General features: G+C 35.2%; 1 protein-coding gene across 6 annotated transcripts in view; it reads left to right on the top strand.

Annotated features, from left to right (window-relative positions):
* LOC143226462 (nuclear receptor subfamily 2 group C member 2-like) overlaps positions 1-19147 on the top strand; it is an 80764-nt gene that overhangs the window by 6143 nt on the left and 55474 nt on the right. Inside the window, exon 1 of one of the 6 annotated variants that reach the window (XM_076457460.1) lies at positions 16514-16704. The exons of the other annotated variants lie outside the window; for them this stretch is intronic. The gene's annotated coding sequence lies outside the window, so the exon portion shown is untranslated. Of the gene's footprint in view, positions 1-16513; positions 16705-19147 lie in introns of those variants that run through there. 6 annotated transcript variants of the gene reach the window in all.

Here is a 19147-nt window from a genome sequence, read left to right as displayed (position 1 = left end):
AATGTAATACGTCAAGTAATGTTCGTGCTGGAAACGACATGACGAAGAACAGAATATTGCTACAATTCGTACTCTTGTATGAACAGACATCTTGTATTATTACCACATCCACTCTTCGGAACACAGGAAGCTCATGATACGTGTATATATACACTTATTGATAGTATATTTTATTTATTTTTAAAGTCAAGTACATTTTACCAAACTCATCTCCTAGTTACAGATTCAATTGTTTTATTAAAGATCCGTACTAGAGTGCTTATCCGAGTGTTCCTGAACTTTGGATGCTGTAAAATATATTTGAACACTTAATAAAGGCATGCGATAATAAGTTAATACAATTTTTTTATAATCTTTCAGAAATTCGGTAGGTCCATTTTCTCACTGTCATCTGCCAACCATCTCAGTTACGTAATTTCACAAAGTAAAGAAAGTTGTAATAACAAGTGGAAACTGATCTGAATGCAGGAAATAGTAGCATGAAACTTGATCTAAATCATACAGAAGGGACATTGACACAGATTCTTTGACTATATTATTAAGTCGTATCATTCGTGAGATGATTTATAGGAGAGACTCCTTGAGATATTCCCGCAATTCTGTTAGTGTGACGCAACTTTATATCCTCAAAATTCATTTTCTATTTTTACACTTTTCTATTGCCTGATACACGTACTGTAATCCTCTGTTTGGCCAATATACACGTGTCGTAGGATTTGTATACCGAGTGTAAACGTGGGGAGTGGTTGCCTTTACCCCTATAGTATTTTATAGTATAGGTCCATACAAGTTGACCTAGAATGACCGTATGTTGCCATGTCATTGTACCATTCTGCCCGCTGGCCATGGTACGCTTTTAGTTCGTCGACGTGCGTGTTACCATAGCAACAGTGCTCTTTCCGCAGGGTCAGGCGAGGTCAGGAGTTAGAGCATGTTAGACTGGTATGATGTGGAGTCCACAATTACAACTACGAATAAATTCGAAAAAGCAAGCTAGCTTTCTGATTAAAGCTTTATGTACATTTCTTACCAATCAGACCACCCCTCCCCTCAATAAAGTAGAGCCGAAATTTAATTTGTATTTAACTTATTATCAACTTCTTCTCCACTGGTTTCTTCTGTCGGGAACAAAAACAAGCGAGGTAAGCAATCCACGAATGCTACCGTGTTTCTCCGATAATAAGACCTAGTGTGATTTTTGGGGATAGTTTTAATATAAGCCCTACCCTTAAAATAAGCCCTAGTTAAGAGTGGCAGGAAGAGGAAAGAAATAAAAAAATAATTTATTAATTAGTTTAATAGTTAGTTAATTAGTTTGTTTAAGTATTAATCAGTTAGTTTAATAGTTTAATAATAGTTTATTTTAACTGGTTAGTTTAATAGTTTTACTTTGTAACTTCATTTTTTTAATATATCAAAATAAGACATCCCCCCGAAAATAAGCCCTAGTGTCATATTTTGGAGTGAAAATTAATATAAACCCTATCTTATTTTCGGAGAAACACGGTATCTCTTACCCGAGAGTAGAGAGAAAACCTTTTTATGCTTTCTGAAGTTTAGCAACAAAAATTTTGGTTTAATGTACTGTGATTTGACTATTAAAAATTGTTAATTGTGCATTATGTTTGTAGTGGACATGTTGGACAAATACTTTATTGCTGTTAATCTTTCAAAATTAATGTTGTTTTTTTTTATTAAAAATCTGTAACTCGAGGAATTTGCAGAATACAAAGTCGTTTGTTGGTTTACAGTAACTATTTCATGTAATAATGCACAGAAGTGATATGCATTTCAACAGTTATAAAACATTTAGAAAGTATTATATTAACCCTGTTGGATAGGTAACTACTAGACAACTTAATTTTACAACTATAATTTTATTAAAGACCGCACTTCGATGTACTAAGTAGCCTGAAGCAACGTAGCAGACTTTTCGAAAATACACTATGTATTTTTGTATTTTGCTGAGTACCGAATAATAACGTAGCACTTATCAAGCTGGCTAGAGGTAAGTTTTCGAATTTACAATTCTAAGATCCGAGATTCGATTATCTGTTTTAGACAGAGCATAAATAGTCTCTCGTGTAGCTTTGTGTTAAAAAAAACCAACAACAACAAAACAAACGACGTAGTAAGAGAGAGCACATTTTCAGGTCTTGTATCTCGATCCCGCGAGGTTATTTTAAGATGTACTGACACCAAAAGATCAAAAAGATTGTGTGTTTTCTTACATCAAAGACACATGGGGTTATCTGCTGAGCCCACCAAGGGGAATAGAACCCCTGATTTCAGCGTTATAAATCCCTAGACTTACCGCTGTACTTGGTGGGGGGGCTTTAAGAAGAGTAAACTATAAAGAATAAAGCATCGTGTATCGTTGCTTGGGGGCAGGCGAGTGAAATGTTACAAATTGAAAATAACTAACCTGTTTCAATGTAAAAACAATTTCTCCCACTAAGAACGTAGTAAAGTAGAACATGGCGCTGTAATGTATATATAATTGACCATTTGTCTTAGTAGGCTATCAGTTAAAGCACAGTTTATTATAAGTGCGTGACAATCGCGTGGTACATACGTGTGAATATAAAGAGATGTTTTAAAGTGTGTTTACTGTTCTTATGTAAAAGTTTGACTTATCTTTGTCTCTATAAAAATGGTTGAGTCATGACTTGCGTGAGTTTCCTTAAAATTCAGGAATGAATTTTTTAATTTTATCAGTTTTAATACCTGTAAAAATGTTGCAAATAAACAGTGAATAAACTACGTGGATTGGTGAAAATTGTCGCATTACAATTGGAGACCATAAACGCAAAGAAAGGGCTCAGAATGTGTAAAGACGAACCCGTGCTTAATACTTATGGGTGGGGATATATAGGAATATTCATACAGTATTTGTCTTAAGAGAGAAAAAAAACTGTCAAATTATAAGGTATACAAACATATACCGTAACATTATCTTATCATTGAAGTACAAAACGTGCACAGGGATAACGTGCCATGATTATCCTCGTATAAACACGATCGTATGCTTTTACTGGACTTTGCCCTTTGACTTCTAGGATGTTTTTCTGTGAGATGTGTTATATAAATCAGAAATTGGCTTCGTTTTTCTGTGGCTCTCGTTTGGTTGAAAAAATATGTGTTCACGTAGAATCGGTCGCTGTTTCCACTTACATAGGCTAACATTTGTTCTTTATTTTTGGAGCCCTACCCTACCAGATGGCACAGCGGCAAGTATGATGGCACATAAAATCCAAGATTCAATACTCGCGGTGGACAGAGCACAGATATCTCATTGTGTTTTTTTACTTTTAATAACACATATTTTTAGGAGTCCATGTTAATCATTATTTTTTTAATTAATCAAAAAATGAACAATAAATTAGTATTTTAATGTTACGTACGGTTTTTTTTATTTTTTGGGAAAACATCAGTTATCGAATTGTAAATTATTTTTATTATATAGGGTGTGTAGTTTAAAGTTTGAGAAAGTTTCATGCTGTTTTCTATATTTACTTATACAACTTTCTAATCTGTTTTACTAACTGTCGTTTTTAGGTTAAAAATCGCCTAAAATTACCGAATCGAAATTACAAAATTACGGATTAATTATCCCCTTCTCGCGCGAAGCTATTCGAGGGCTATCTGCGCTAGTCGTCCGTAATTTAGCAGTGTAAGACAAGAGGGAAATCAGCTAGTCATCACCACCCACCGCCAACTCTTGGGCTACTCTTTTATCAACAGATAGTGGGATTGACCTTCATATTATAACGCCCCCGCGGCTGAAAGGGCGAGGGGATTCGAACCCGCGACCCTCGGATTACGAGTCGTGCGCCTTGGATAGCTCTTGTATGCGTGTATCTGTTTCCGTGCGCGTATCTCAAAAACGAATAGACCCACGTGCACAAAGAGAGGCCAGTGTGGGACAGTCCTCCCCAAATTTGGTCAGGAGCTATATCTGGTTTCTGGATCGTTTTGAAGCATTTTTTATGATAGGAAGATAGGGCATTTTCGCGGTTTTTACTTAATAACTCTCTAAAGTGATCAGACTTGAAAGAAATTTTATGGCACTATAAAGTTGTGACTCCTCATCACACTGCAAAATATGAATCGGATCGGTTCATTCTGGATCTGAGATGTTCTGAGATAATCAGTATTAATACATGTAATCTCATTAAGGAGTATCGAGAATATGGAATCTCTGATTACTCTTGTTGTTGTTGTTGTACGAAACAAAGCATAAAAATGTCTTTGTATATGAGTGGAGAGAAATGACTTGTTTTAAACCGCTAAAACAAAAGAGAACTGTTTTTTTTAATGTTCAGTAACTATTAGGTGTAAAGCAGGCAAAGCAGTTCCAGAGATTTAGAAGAATAAAACTGTTGTTCTATAATTGTTGAAGACAATCGGGACAAACAAATGTACCAACTACGCAACGTTTGCTTATGCACTGCCAGCGAGGCTTTTCGGCAAATGCTAGGACTCTTTTTTTTTACAAACCTCTTGAAGAGGCCTCATAATCATATATATTACATACAAAAAATCAAATACACAGTTATATACAATTGAATGTACCTAATACTATCTGTTATTGCTCATATCAAAGGACACACAATAATGTAACGTTGTGAACAAGGACGAACATGTTTATAATAAAATTGAAAGGAAGAATTGACGTCGTTATGAATAACATACCTGGAATAATCAAAACTTGTGTTCTTTCTTAACTGATCCTTATAAAATGACAACTGATTTAAATGGATATTTTTGGCTGAACAAATATTCCTAACAGTCATAATACAATATTTAGCTAATGTAATCAAAACATACACTGTAGGCTGTCATCTTTTCTTAATCCTTCTAGGAAGCCCTGTACAAGAATTCGCCGTTTCTGATTTATTGGTACTGATTTTTGAATGATAAAGGAAATAGTGTGGAAAACTAACGTTGAACCATTGGGCACAGGCAATATAAATGTCTCACTGTTTCAGTGTCTTTACCACAAAGTGTACATAAACCAGTATCATATGAACACGTTTATTGTTCGACATTAAAGCATTGTGATAATCCATATTGATACGCCAAACGAGGGACGGAACTGGGCACTGTGTGTATATATATCATCAGTTTTCATGAAACTACTGTTACGGTATAAATCAGATTGAGGAAGTTAATTGTACTTATTATCAATATTATATAAGTCGTGTGTGTGTATGAGACGTTTAGATAAAATAAATGACACAACCTTTTTAACATAGTTCATTATTTAGTTCATTTATTATTTTATTTTAATTGGTTTTACTACCGTTACACATAAGAAGACTTGTAAAAGAAACTGTGCGTATAGGCTGTTACAAGAATGTTATTCTTTTGCTCTTAAGTGTTTCTCCAGTCTGGCTTCTAATTGCAGTAAGTAGTAACTAATTTACTGCCATTAAATATTATACCGCCTAATGACGTGTTGTATGAGTTGTGTGTATCGATTACAAAATGAAAAGTGTGCGTAATGAACTAGTGTACTAATTAATGCAGGAATAACACTGTACTGGCAAGTGGTTAAGGCACTCGACTCGTAATCTGAGGGTCAATGGTTCGAATCCCTATCACACCAAACATGCTCGCCCGTTCAGCCGTGGGAGCGTTATATAGTGAGGGTCAATCCCACTATTCGTTGGTAAAAGAGTAGCCTAAGAGTTGGCGGTGAGTGGTGATGACAATCTGTCTTCCCTCTAGTCTTACACTGCTAAATTAGGGATGGCTAGCACAGATAGCCCTTGAGTAGATTTGCGTGAAATTCAAAGACAAACCAAAAAAAAAGTTTCTGGCTCTTTCTCACGCATTGTCATTTTTTTTTTTTTTATAGAACACTTTCAGTTTCCATATAATCTACTTGATAACGTGTATAACATTATCAGTATCCTGTTCTCTATATTACTTCCCTATGTATGTTGCTTCTCTTTAAAGGTCTGGTTAAACAATAATGATTACATTGCACAACTTTAAAAACTGAACTTTAGCTCGTAATTCACCCCACTTTTTCTGTGGAATTTTGCACTGATTATTAGGTGAATTAGGGACGAAACGGGATTATAACTGAATTTGGAAGCACGTGCCTAAATTGATGCAACGTCAGTAGCCCATGAGTTAGCGATGGGTGGTGATGAGGCAAAGATAACTTTCAGTTAACTTTGAAAATTAACAAACTTTAATTGTTATATAATTGGAAGCTAAGATACCTGTCCTTTGTCAAGGTTATGAAATAAAAACGTGTGGGTGGTTGCTATGATAAATAACACAAAAATCCTAACTTTTACATTATTTATTTATAACATATTATCACAAAATTCGGTATTATCTAACCAAAAGTTTTGTATAACCTTTCAGAGCTCATTATGTATATAAAAAATGTATATAAACTTAAATATTTAAACATGGTATACATTGTGCGATATGGACTTTGTAGGGTGAGGTAGAGGCGGTAGGTGTACTTTCTGTTACTCGCTTTTCGCACCCAACTCTTAATAGTCTTCAGAGCGTTTTTGTTATTAATTAATAGACGATCATTGGCCGAAGTTGCTATAACTCAAAAAATGGTTCTTCGTATCATCCTCATGGTGGCTATTGACGAAGAAACTTTGTGTTGTTGCATTAGTGATGGTCATTCTGTTAATTTTATTCCTCGATAAAGACTGCACACACTGAGATGCATGTGATGTTTGTGTTCCCTTCCCCACAATACGTGTGATGTCTTGTATAAAATATAAGGCTTTTTTTTATGTAAGGACGTGGCGCCATCTATGAATATAGTTAGCGCCAACTTACATCAAAGATCATAAATGCTCAATAACAGTAATAATTGGTTAGAGGGGATCGTGAACCACCAATTAACATGCCTCTTATTCCAACGTATCATCTCATAAGGTTCGCTTGAGATTGGTCTAGCAACCTAGGAGTAGTTAGATAACGGACAAACAGACACCCTATTTTTGTGCTCAAAATACATAATTACACGTACCAGTTCTCTATCCGTTTCGATTTTTAGTTTGATTTCATTCATTTTATTAAATCATTTTCGTTTAAAATCAGTTAAGACTTAAAACACACTCATTCTAAGTCAAATAAATAAACCTGCTAATTTTTCAGACATCCCGAAGAACGCATATCTTTCAATGATAAATGAACAGATTAAGATATCTGTTCCCCTTATCTACTCTAGGTGGTTCTGTATTCATTAAACTGAGCATTGTTCATAGACACCCCACCCTTGGTGAATCAGCAGCAAATTTACGAACTTACAAGGCTAAAATCCGAGTTTTGCTTCCCTGCGGTACAAAAAGTGTAGGTAACCCATTGTGTAGCTTTGCATCAGTTAACAACATTGCATGTAACACAAAACGTAAACTATTCAACACGTATCTTGTGATCAACCAATCAAGACCGAGAAAATTTCATAGAATGCCGTTATTGTAATGTAATGTGTGTGCTTGTATAATCTAGCTGTTGGCATTGGGGAAGACCGTTGGTGTAAGTTTCTTAAACAGATTTAGCAATATGTTATTGCGTAGAAATTTGTGCTTTGTATGCCTAATATACAATTACAGATGCGTAATGATCTTATTTAGGATAATAATTATCTACAGTTTGGAAATATTGTGTGAATTAGCTACTAATAATTACGAAAGTAATCTCCAGCAGTTTAACCTTGTTGGTGCTAAAACCCGTTATTGTTCAAGTTATTTCAGTCGAATATTATCCAACGTGCATATTTTCTGCAGAAATGTATACATTCAAAAGTACATGAGGTGCCGACTACCCCCCACCCCATCTCCCAGTAGCTTCTCACCGGTAAACAGTGAAGACTTATAACGCTAAAAAAAATAAAATTGGGTTTCGATAGTTCATTTGGGAAGTTTGTGTTTAGAAGCAAATAAAAAAATAAAACAACAAGTTGTTTTTCATTTGTTTTGTTTTTCCAGTTGAAACCGGATTCACTAAGAACACAAAACAGCGCAGACAAATTAGAACTTACAAACAATGGTTAAAGTTAGGCATGAAAAGGAAATTTTACTAACGTTTCGGTTAGTGAACCGTCATGTCAACATCCTTGTTAGTGGAGAAACCTACGGGATGTCTTTGAGAATAAAGTGTTACCAGAAAATATTACAGAAAAATGTTCAGTTCTGGTTAATAAAGAACTTACTGATAATTGAGAAGGGGCCATAAAGTCGTGGAACAAAGTGGCATAAGTGTACCAGTTTGGATAAATATATTCCGAAGTTTTAGGACATAATATCGCGATGAATCTAAATAACGTAGAATTATTCATTGTAATCTTATGGAGCACCACACTGCTAATCGTCTGTTCTAGGGGTAAATGTGATATGTAAGTCTGGAGGTGTCTGTTCTAGGGGTAAATGTGATATGTAAGTCTGGAGGTGTCTGTTCTAGGGGTAAATGTGATATGATTATTGGCTGTAAATTTCCTACTGTTCACTGCTACTGAAAGAAAAACATTAAGCTTAGATGTAATATTACTCGTTCTCTGAAGAAGTGAAAATTGAGAGGTTGAGGCAGTATTGTATTCGAACCCACGACTCTTTTTAACCAGATAGATAACCGAGTCTCAAGTTGCTCAGATCTCAGTTTTCCTTCGTTGGTTATTAAGGGCGAGATTTGGCAGTATTCCATAGTTACGACAGTCAACTTGTGAATCCCAGGGTCTCTTTGTTTTATTGTTTCTTGTAGTACCGATTTAAAATCATTTAACATACATTTATGTCGTGTATGTGAGTGATGATGTTTGTTTAGAATTTAATATGTACAAGCTTAGCGATTCCGATTAACCCACTGCTTTAGAGAAGCTTGTTTTGAATTTCGCGCAAAGCTACACGAGGGCTATCTGCGCTCTTTAGGGAAGTAAGAACACCGTAATGGTAAATGGACATGTCTTCTGTGGATATAAAACAAATTTTTAAGAAGCATTCGTATGCAAACAGGGGTCGTGAAAAGACATAAACAAAAAGTAAACCGTGGTGGAGGCAGTGTATGTTGAGGTTGTGAGGGTTAATTGTTTAACCCGCAGCACTGTAAAATTGTTCAAACTTAGCACTCGAGTTCTATATTTGATGATTCAAATGTATCAATTAGATTTTTAGTGAATGTTTGTTTGGTAGATCGATTTGTTTGATAATTTCAACTTGTGAAGTATTGTAGGAACATCATAAATCTGGTATGATTACTTCACAGGACAGGTTGTGTAGTAAATACACGGACTTTAACAACGCTAAAGCCAGAAGTTAAACCAATTACATGTTAAAAATTGCTCAAATGGATTACGGTGAGTCAAGTCCTAATACTTACAAATGGATTTAGATGTGTCACTATCTTTCACATATAAATAGATTATGGTGCGTAACTTCCTACTAATTATAGATGAGTTAAGGTAAGTTGCTTCCTGCTACGAACAGATGAGTTGAGTTGCGTCACTTTCTAATACATACGAATGGGTTCAGATGTGTCGCTTTCTTATTACATACACATTAGTTTAGGTGTGTTGCTTCCTAATACATACAGATGGGTTGATATGCGTCACATACTACTACTTATAGATGGTTTAAGGTGCTTCACTCCCTATTACATACACATGTGTTAAGGCGCGTCACTCCTTACTACCTACCGACGGGTTAAGGCGCGTCACTCCCCATTTCTTACAGATAGTTTAAGGTGCGTCACTTAACTACCAATAATGAATGGAAGAGATTTCATCTACAAAATGAAGTAGCAAACTGTTGTTTTTTCTTGCGAACCTAGTAAAACTTGTTAGCCAACTATTAAAAATAAACAAAAAAACAATTCAGAGGTCACGTTGGTAGTTTCATCTTATACACTTCATTCTGTGTTAATATTTTATTAGATCTTAGTGCCGAGGAAGTTAAAATACCAATGCAGAATTTAAAGTATACGGTTAAAAATAGAACAAGGACTAGATATCTCGGTAATAGCCGCTAAAATCACATGCAAAGTGTGACATTTAGTAATTTATTTTCGTTTTGCATTTGTCTGGACCTAATTGTAAAAGTATTTTGTTTGTTTGGGATTAAGCACAAAGCTACACAATAGGCTATTTGTGCTCTGCCCACCACGGGTATCGAAAGCCGGTTTCTAGCGGTTCGAGTCCACAAACATACCGCTGTACCACTGGGGGTTGCTGTAAAAAGAGTTCTCCATGCAGAGGTGCTGTACATTAGTCCGCCAGTGACTTAGTGGCAAGTCAGTATTCTTATAACACTGTCAAAAAAGTATTCAGATATTTGTGGTAGATATATCAAAATAGCTCACTTTATACCTTTGCACTTAGCAACATACAAACAAAATGTAATAGAACTTAACATCAAAATTGAATAGCAAATATATCAACACCTTGAAACATACTTTGAAAGAAACAGGTTAATTAATCTATCACCGTTTGAATTTTCAAACGAGTAATGCACGTATCAAAAGCCCATGTTTAAATTGAATATTCGAAACGAATTTTGCATTTAATTTTTTTCTATAATTACGTTTGGAAAGATGGCTTCAGATGACGCGTGTAAGAATTACTGGATTCTTCGTCACAAAGATTTAGCGTTTGGAATCAATTCAAGAGTTGTGATTGAAGAACTATTTCATGTGAGACCTTCACCGGTTCCTCCTAAACTGGTTTCAACTATAAAATTAAATAAATGTGCATACACGTGTATACACATGCACACAAATCGAAATGATGATAAAGAAGAAATCATTCAAATAAATAAAACAATAAAGACAGCAATATTCTCTCAAGGTTTCAGTGAAAAAATAATAATCGTGAGTAACTCCATATTGACGTTTCGTCCAACAGCCCACGAATTCAAATAACTGGTTTTTGTTTCGTTTAATAGCTCACGAGTAAAATAGCTGGTGTCTGTTTCGTCCGGGGCCCGGCATGGCCAAGTGGGTTAACGCGTTTGACTTGTAATCCGAGGATCGCGGGTTCGAATCCCAGTCGCACCAAACATGCTCGCCCTTCCAGCTGTGGGGGCGTTATAATGTTTCGTTCAATCCCACTATTCGTTAGTAAAAGAGTAGCCCAAGAGTTGGCGGTGGGTGGTGATGACTAGCTGCCCTTCCTCTAGTCTTACACTGCTAAATTAGAGACGACTAGCGCAGATAGCCCTCGAGTAGCTTTGCGCGAGATTCAAACTGTTTCGTCCAACAGCTCACGAATAAAATAGCTGGAAAAGGAGAGAGAACTGTATCATATTTTCCTAACCTGTAACATAAAACTGTGCGTAACGTTGCATAGAGAACTTACTGTGTCTGACGATTTTTATTTTATCTGTTTTGTAGTTTTGTGATGTTTCATCAAAACGATGTATCAACACAGAACTGAATCTCATTTTAAACGCGTGTGATACTTTATTGTTTGTTTCAGAATTTTGGCTGAAGCTTGATAGAGACAACGTAAGCTTGACCGCTAATATAATTTTGGACTGACAGAATGAAGCTAATCAACAACACCCACTGTTAACTTTCTGTAGCAAGGGGCCACAAACCATGAGACCTCGGATTTAGAGTTAGGGCATGCAAACCAATAAGCCACGCCCGACCTTTTTTGATACTTTACACATTATGTGTAATATATTCATTCTAATGCAAAGCAAATACAAATGTTAATGTAAGAGATAATAGACGTTTGTTATTTGAACAATGGTTCTCAAAGTGAGACTGATTTGCTGGATGCTTATATGCATTTCTGTTTGAACTTGTTGTGCACCAAAATTTGTAATATTTCATGTTGGTAGCATGTTGGATTTTTGGTTTCATACAGGTGTGGGTACGTCGAGTACAACAGACAAAAGAAAGTGAACGCTGTCCGAAAAGTATGAGAACCATTTATGTGAAAACCTGATATGTATTTTTTTTTAAATTTCGCGCAAAGCTACTCGAGGGCTATCTGCGCTAGCCGTCCCTAATTTAGCAGTGTAAGACTAGAGGGAAGGTAGCTAGTCATCACCGCCAACTCTTGGGCTACTCTTTTACCAACGAAAAGTGGGATTGACCGTCACATTATAACGCCCCCACGGCTGAAAGGGCGAGCATGTTTGGCGCGACGGGGATGCGAACCCATGACCTTCGGATTACGAGTCGAACCATTTAATACACTTGGCCATGCCGGGCCTTATTTGGCTGTTTGTGGAGGATTAGATTCTCAGTTTGGAAATTAATGTGGCGTCCACAGGTGTGTCCCCCTAGATAGTAAGAAACATAATTCTTTATTTATTCATTCAGCATATGTCTATGAATTGTTTATTCACTTCACAATTTCACGCTGCTTTGTCCCTCCCCTGAAAAACTCTGCCCTCCTCTGTAAAAAATTTCTGCGGACGCCCACGAGTGTGTGTGAATATTGTCGTGAATTGTAACTGATTTTCGTTAATGTTCTCATTTTTTGGTGACACGTGTTTAAATTTATCGAGTTTGTTTCGCCCTTTACGACATGTTTCTACATGTATCAAACCAATAAACTTGATGCTGAGGATGACCCATTTTTGTAAAAGTGCAAATAATCGTTTTTATATATGTAATTTGACCAATGGCTTATTTGTTAATGTCAGTCTCTTCCTGCTACCTTGAAATGGGACGTTTGACCCTTCTTCGAAGTCGTGTTCGTGAACTCGTTACCGAGAATTCGGTTAGCAGTGGAAGGTAGGCCGAGACCTGGATTGGTCTTTGGGACAGGAGCCACTGGCTGACATTAGAATATAGTTTATCACGTCACACGTACATACACTCGTAAAACCTAACGTTCAGCAAGTAATCATATAGATAATCAGATATGGCTCGAATAAGCCCTTATACCAGTTACACCAGTCAGTAGTACATTTATGTTCGAAGTTAAGCCGGTGTGTGTGTGTGGTCGGTCAGTAAAACAACGTGGGTTCAGTGAATATCTATAGGTATTAGATACCCTATGGTTTTACATATATTTGTCATTGAACGTGTTTTCGTTTTTATTCTTGCAGAATAGATTCAGAGTTTCTGTACTTCGAATGTGCACATATATTACTTGTAAGGAAAAAACTCTTGCCCGATAAATTAGCACTATTTTTTTCTGAAGAATGATCGTCTTTGCTTGGATAAATTTATAAATAAAAATTCATTACATTACAAAATATTAAATACCGCACTATTTTCGTACCTATGATTTATAGTTTTTTTTTCTTCTAATACATGCGATAGTGTTTCGGGTTTTTTTTTAGTGGCAGATTCTTAGTTTTAGAGAAAATGACTTGGTGTTTAAAACGCGAATACGATTCTGCTAAATTTATATGTACACGTTAATTACATTAACCATCGTAAATATTTTGAAGTTAGGCCTAAAACAAATATGACATGTCACTTAAGGTAAACTTTTATCGTTTGCTTCAAATCTAATAATAGAGAATGTGTTACTGTTAGAAAATAATTATCTGTAGTTATAACGGTTTCTAATAATTGATCTTTAAATTCCTATTCAAATGAATTTCTGAATGTATAGTGTATTTTGAAAGTAGTCTTGAATTAATACTCTTTTTGTTAAGAATGAATAATTTCTCAAACTATGGATATTGAACGCTGAAGAAGTACCATTGTTCTCGTATTGAGTAGTAGTTTCGAACGTTATAATATTATAAATCATTCATGCATACTACGGAATGTTACTTTATATGTAATGTTTCGTTGACACATGCGCGTCAAAAATTTTCGAAGAAATGCATATATATTAGATCGATTGTATAATTACATGCAATTTCACGCGACGGGTGATTCACAGGAAAAAAGAAACTGATTCCTTATTCGAACACAAAGCTTCATCGGAACAGTTTTATTGTCGAGGTATAATGAAACTGACTTTAAAAAAACACTGCTCGACACATAATGTCATGTACAAATCGAAACACCAAAAAGAAAATAATAAAAATACTGAAAAATATTATTATAGTAGAACCCATTATGTATCAAGATTAAGAAAATACTTAAAAACCTGCGTGTGTTGTTCGAGAGATCATAGAAGTCGTAATGTATAGTTTTGATATGACGACCAATTTAATTATATTTGTACTAGTAGATGCTCGTTAGAAATATTCGAATATAATTTTCTTAAATTTAGTGATGAATGTAACGTGCAGTCAACCCAATCCCTCAGATCAGAGCATATATGCAATATGATTGTCTAGTGGCCCGTTTACAACCGTCTTTGCCATTATATATGTTATTTCAATAAGGAAAATTGCATTTGTTTTTAAGTAAAGGAGACTGACTACATTGCATTTTTGGTAAAGTCTTTGGGTTTCATTACAGTGGGTGCATCAGGCACAATAGAGCACTCGTATTCGCTAAGTAGCCATGGGGATTTTTTTTTCATTGGATGCCACCGTTGCTTGCCATTTTTCTGAGCGCAAGAAAAGATCGGTGCCGAATTGAGCGCTTTTTGACAGCTGTCATTTCTCTAATAAATATCAAAGTGAGGATATTCAAATCAGCATATTTTATTTAACATGGTACAATAAAATCATAACTGTATATAATATCGACATGAAAAACATAATAAATAATAAATATATAAACCGAACAACAACAAACATGTTTCTCTTTTTATGCTATTTTTCTATTCAAGTTCCTATCTTCGAAATATTTCTTTCAATCAATCGACGAGGAGGTCCCATTTTTTTGTGAAAATTTCCCATAAAAAGAAAGATTTTGTTCTCAATAGTTTTTGTTGTTTTTTTCTCGGACTGACCGTTCAGGACATACGAAAACTGACGGATCGATATGAAATTTTAGAAATTGCAAAAAATGAACTTTTCTGTAATATACTCTTAAAAATAAGCAATCTGAATTTTTTTCTACGATTAACTAACTGTTCAGGAAATACAAATCGTGACAGACAGGCAGACATTTGGCTATTATATTGTATATTGTGAAAACGTGAGATTGGTGAAGCAAGTTACAGATATTTCCCTCTGTATTGGTTATGTAACATACATATGTACTAGTATCCTAGTGACAGTCAAATGTAACTTAAAACAGTAAACTATAGGGTATTGAAAAGAAAGTTCACCAAGCGAAATTGAAATAAATGGTAAAGTTTTGGTTTTATAGATTTTGTGAAATTTTTCAAATATAAACAAATAATACAACCGTTACGTACATGTTAAGTGTATGAGATATTGAATAAATAAAATATATATATATATATATGAAGTTGCACGAACTCCACGAATGTGCAACACGTTTTTTTTTGTTTTGTCTTTTACACCAATTTCTCGAAACTAACCATTATTTGAAATAATCATCAAAGTAGATGAAAACCTGTTCAATACACGCATGCGTGAAGGTTACGTCGTAATAGTCCATTGTTCTTCAGGAATAATTACACAGTATCCAATCGTCTGCAATCTGTGTTACGAAAGGCAAACCGTTGATGTTCCAGATCTCCAAATTGAAAAAGGAATAAAAAAAAAATCAGAAAAGAAACAACCATAGCTGATTCCCTTAAGGACTTAAAATATTTGCTCTAGGCGTAAATTTGACTTCGTATGTTACTCTGAGCAATCTTTTTCGAGCTAGTTACCTTAACCCATACCGGGAAACCCCCTTCTCTGACTGTACAGACTATTTCTGACCTTGGTGTATAAAGCGACCTATTTTGTTGAATGTATGATAAATTAGCGAACGATAAAACAGATGGTGACAGATTTTTAGTTTGAAACCTCGTCATATTTGAAAAATAATGGCTTAAGCACGTGTTTGTAAATCATGTATAACTAGGTCCAAACTTGATTCAGAAAGGGAAGCTAGGGCAGTCAAATGGTTATCGAACTTCAGAGCTGAAACATGTGATTCTTAATAGCTCAGCTTTGGAACACGTATTGATTATATTCCGTAGGGGTTCGCAGTTCAGCAGAGACAGAAACATTGGACTCCAGAAGTTTGATTTAAAATACGGATAAACTAATATTCTCAGTGCGAATATTAATTGGTTGATTATTATGGGGATGCCCAAGTTCCTCTATGCAAGGATACAAAGGTCGTTCCAAAAATATTTTTAGATTGTACAATCTTAGTTAACCCTAAATCTCACGCCATCCTTCTCAGATTTGAGCTCTGTTAGTACCATAGAATATATTTCATCAACATATACCCTTCTCTTTCCCTTTGCCGTTTAACATGGATAACCTGTTAATGTCCGGCGAATGAGGTTTGTAGGTCAAAAGATTCGAAGCATGAGAAAAATGGTAGCAGAATAAAATTTTTGTTTCTACATATACAGCTCACACTAATTGATCAGCTACGCTAAAAACAATAATTTGTCAGGTATCACAATGTTTACAGCTACTTACTGCTGCGCAACCAATAAGAAGCGAACTGTGACCTCATTTCACCTATTGACCCCATTTGAACGTGATACTTGGATCATTTAGAAGAGCGTAGCGCGTAGCAAGTATGGGATTTCAGTGTCCCGTTTGATATAGAAAGAATAAGATCCGTTAAAAATGTTATAGAAAACTTGAATTCGTTACTTGGGAAGAGTGAGATAAATACGTTTTACGCGCATTAGGATTTTAATGAATTGGTGTGACGTCACTCCGACCAGATAAATTCAATAAGTTTAGCAGAAGCCGGTGACTGCCAAGGGAAATAGTAAGTAAATAAAAACTTGTGTTTTCAATAAACACGTGCATAAGCGACTCACTGAAACTGAGAAAGTAAACTATTTATTGTTTGGGTGTAATAAAACACCAGCATTTAAATTCTCTTTATTGGTTGGTGAAGTTAAGATGTAGACCACTTTAAAATAACCAGCCAATAGGGTCTAAGTAAATACTGAATACAGGTGCGAATCTTAGTGAGACGAGGGTTACACTGTTTACAGTATAAAAAAGCGTGCTTTACTGAAACACATGCTTGTTGTTTACTACTTTAAGTTTGTCTTATCACTTTATTATTTCATTGGCATTAATAATTAGGGTAGAAGGTACATTTCCAGTTTTTGTTTTGTTTTTTCTGCAATGCACTGGAAAATTTTAAGTAGGTATGTTTGGGGCCACATTAAGAATTCTCAGGGCCTGAACGGAGAGGGCTTTTCACTCACTGTTACCAAGTTTTACATTTGCTGTACTTAATATTAAGTATTTATTCTTTTTAAGGCGGCATAGCGCCACCTGCAGTCTGCAAAGTGCAGGCATGGTGGTTAGGGTGCTTGTTTCGTAATTAACGGGCCGCGAGTTCGAATCTCAGTCACACCGAACATGCTCTTTTTTATAGTCATAAGAACGTTATAATGGTACGGTGGATCACACTATTCCTTGGTAAAAGAGTAGCCCAAGAGTTGGCGGTGTGGGGTGCCGACTAGCTGCCTTCCTTCTTGTCTTTCACTGCTAAATTAGGGACGGCTAGCGCAGATGGTCCTCGTGTAGCTTTGCGCGAAATATCGAAACAAAACAAATCAAAACCTGCAAAGTACATTGCAACGAATTATTTTTTTCCTTTTTATATTATCTATAAAAGCCTAATAACTGTAGAAAATAACAGTACCAATTTTTTCTCTAAATATATTCTCGATGATCGTTGATTAAACCATTTCTCAAAGGGAGAAAGTATTAGGATGTTCGCAATTAAATTTTTATTAAACGAAACTGGAAAATGTTTCTCATGAAATTTGCATTCATTATTATTTCAAATTATTGTGATATGCTGTCTGGGTCTTCTGTCTACCTGGAATCTTACAAGTCTTAAGTTAACTTTGTAATAAAGTAGAACTAATCTTAGAACAGAATATAATTTTCGCAAACAAGTTTAAGTTTGGTTGAAAGTGATTTTATTCTGGACCAGTTGCTATTCATAATTAAGGTATTTATGAAACGTGGCAGTTTTGTCTATTATCCGTTTGCAGTTCAGAAACCTACTTTTTTATTAGGCAAACAACATCGTGTTTTGATTGCTTTTTAAATGTAACTAAATATGTTTCAAATTACGTGAGTTCGGAGTTCTAACATTTTTCACGGGTTTGGCATTGTTATGCATTTTTGGTGCATAGCAATTTTTATTGGGTATTAAAATATGGTTGAATAAATGTACTCATTATGTCGAACACTTGAGTGAGTGGGAGATCACTCACTCCCATCCAAAGTATTTTTAAACACTCTATCTTTAAGTTATAGACATTTGTTTTCGCGAAAAGTATAATCGCGTATTTTTGTATGTGTTGTGTATAATCAAAATCGAGTATACTTTTCGTAAAGAAAGTATAATTATACATACAACTCAGTGGTTGTTTTGTTCATTAATTTTGTCGTGTCAGTTCCGTGGCAGAGCAATCACTCATCAGGTGTAAATAATTTCACTCGCCATTGGCATATCAGTGAGTCTGTAGGCTTATAACGCGAAATACCGAGTTTCGATACTTGAGTTTAAGACAAAATTTAAGAGTATAAAATATTATGATGGTTTTAACTTAGAAACAAAAAGCATAAGGAAACTGTTTCTTTATAGAAGCGCCCTCTGGTGGTAAAGTATAAATGTAGCAATCACGGGCCTCTTCCAGTGAATCAGAACTTGTATAGCATTATAAATGTTTCAAACTAGTTGTTGGTCTTTGTGATCTATGCTTTCTGTCAAAACGGGAAACTACACCCGACTGACTCTCTAAAACTCAAAACTTACGTTTTCTAAAGTACGATAAAGAAATCCTTGTTCTAGATTCAGAATCTCAAAAGAAAGGTGTGTCTAAATCGTGATATCCGTATTGTGATTATATATGTTCGCCTGAAAAAATATTTTCTGTGGAAACAACATCAGTATTATGTATATACAGTGATTATTGCGTCTCACGACAGTAAGAGATGTGAATAATTTCTTGTGACGTCACAGACTTCCATCAAATCTTTTCCCGCGAAATCTCTCGTTCGGAGGTTATTCTTTTGAAAGAAGTACAGCCATACGTTTTATTCCTCGTGTAAGCCGATCTGTTAGTGTATTTCTGTTCACTCGGATATTATATAAAATTATATCATTGTTTTCTTATGCAATATGAAATTTTTAAGGTGTTTACTTAAAATCCATATTTTCCTTTTCTGTTTACTTT

The sequence above is a fragment of the Tachypleus tridentatus genome, chromosome 9 (assembly GCF_004210375.1).
Source record: "Tachypleus tridentatus isolate NWPU-2018 chromosome 9, ASM421037v1, whole genome shotgun sequence".
NCBI classification, from domain to species: Eukaryota; Metazoa; Arthropoda; class Merostomata; order Xiphosura; family Limulidae; genus Tachypleus; species Tachypleus tridentatus.
Note: the sequence above shows the minus strand (reverse complement) of the source record. Positions and strands in the feature narration are given on the sequence as shown.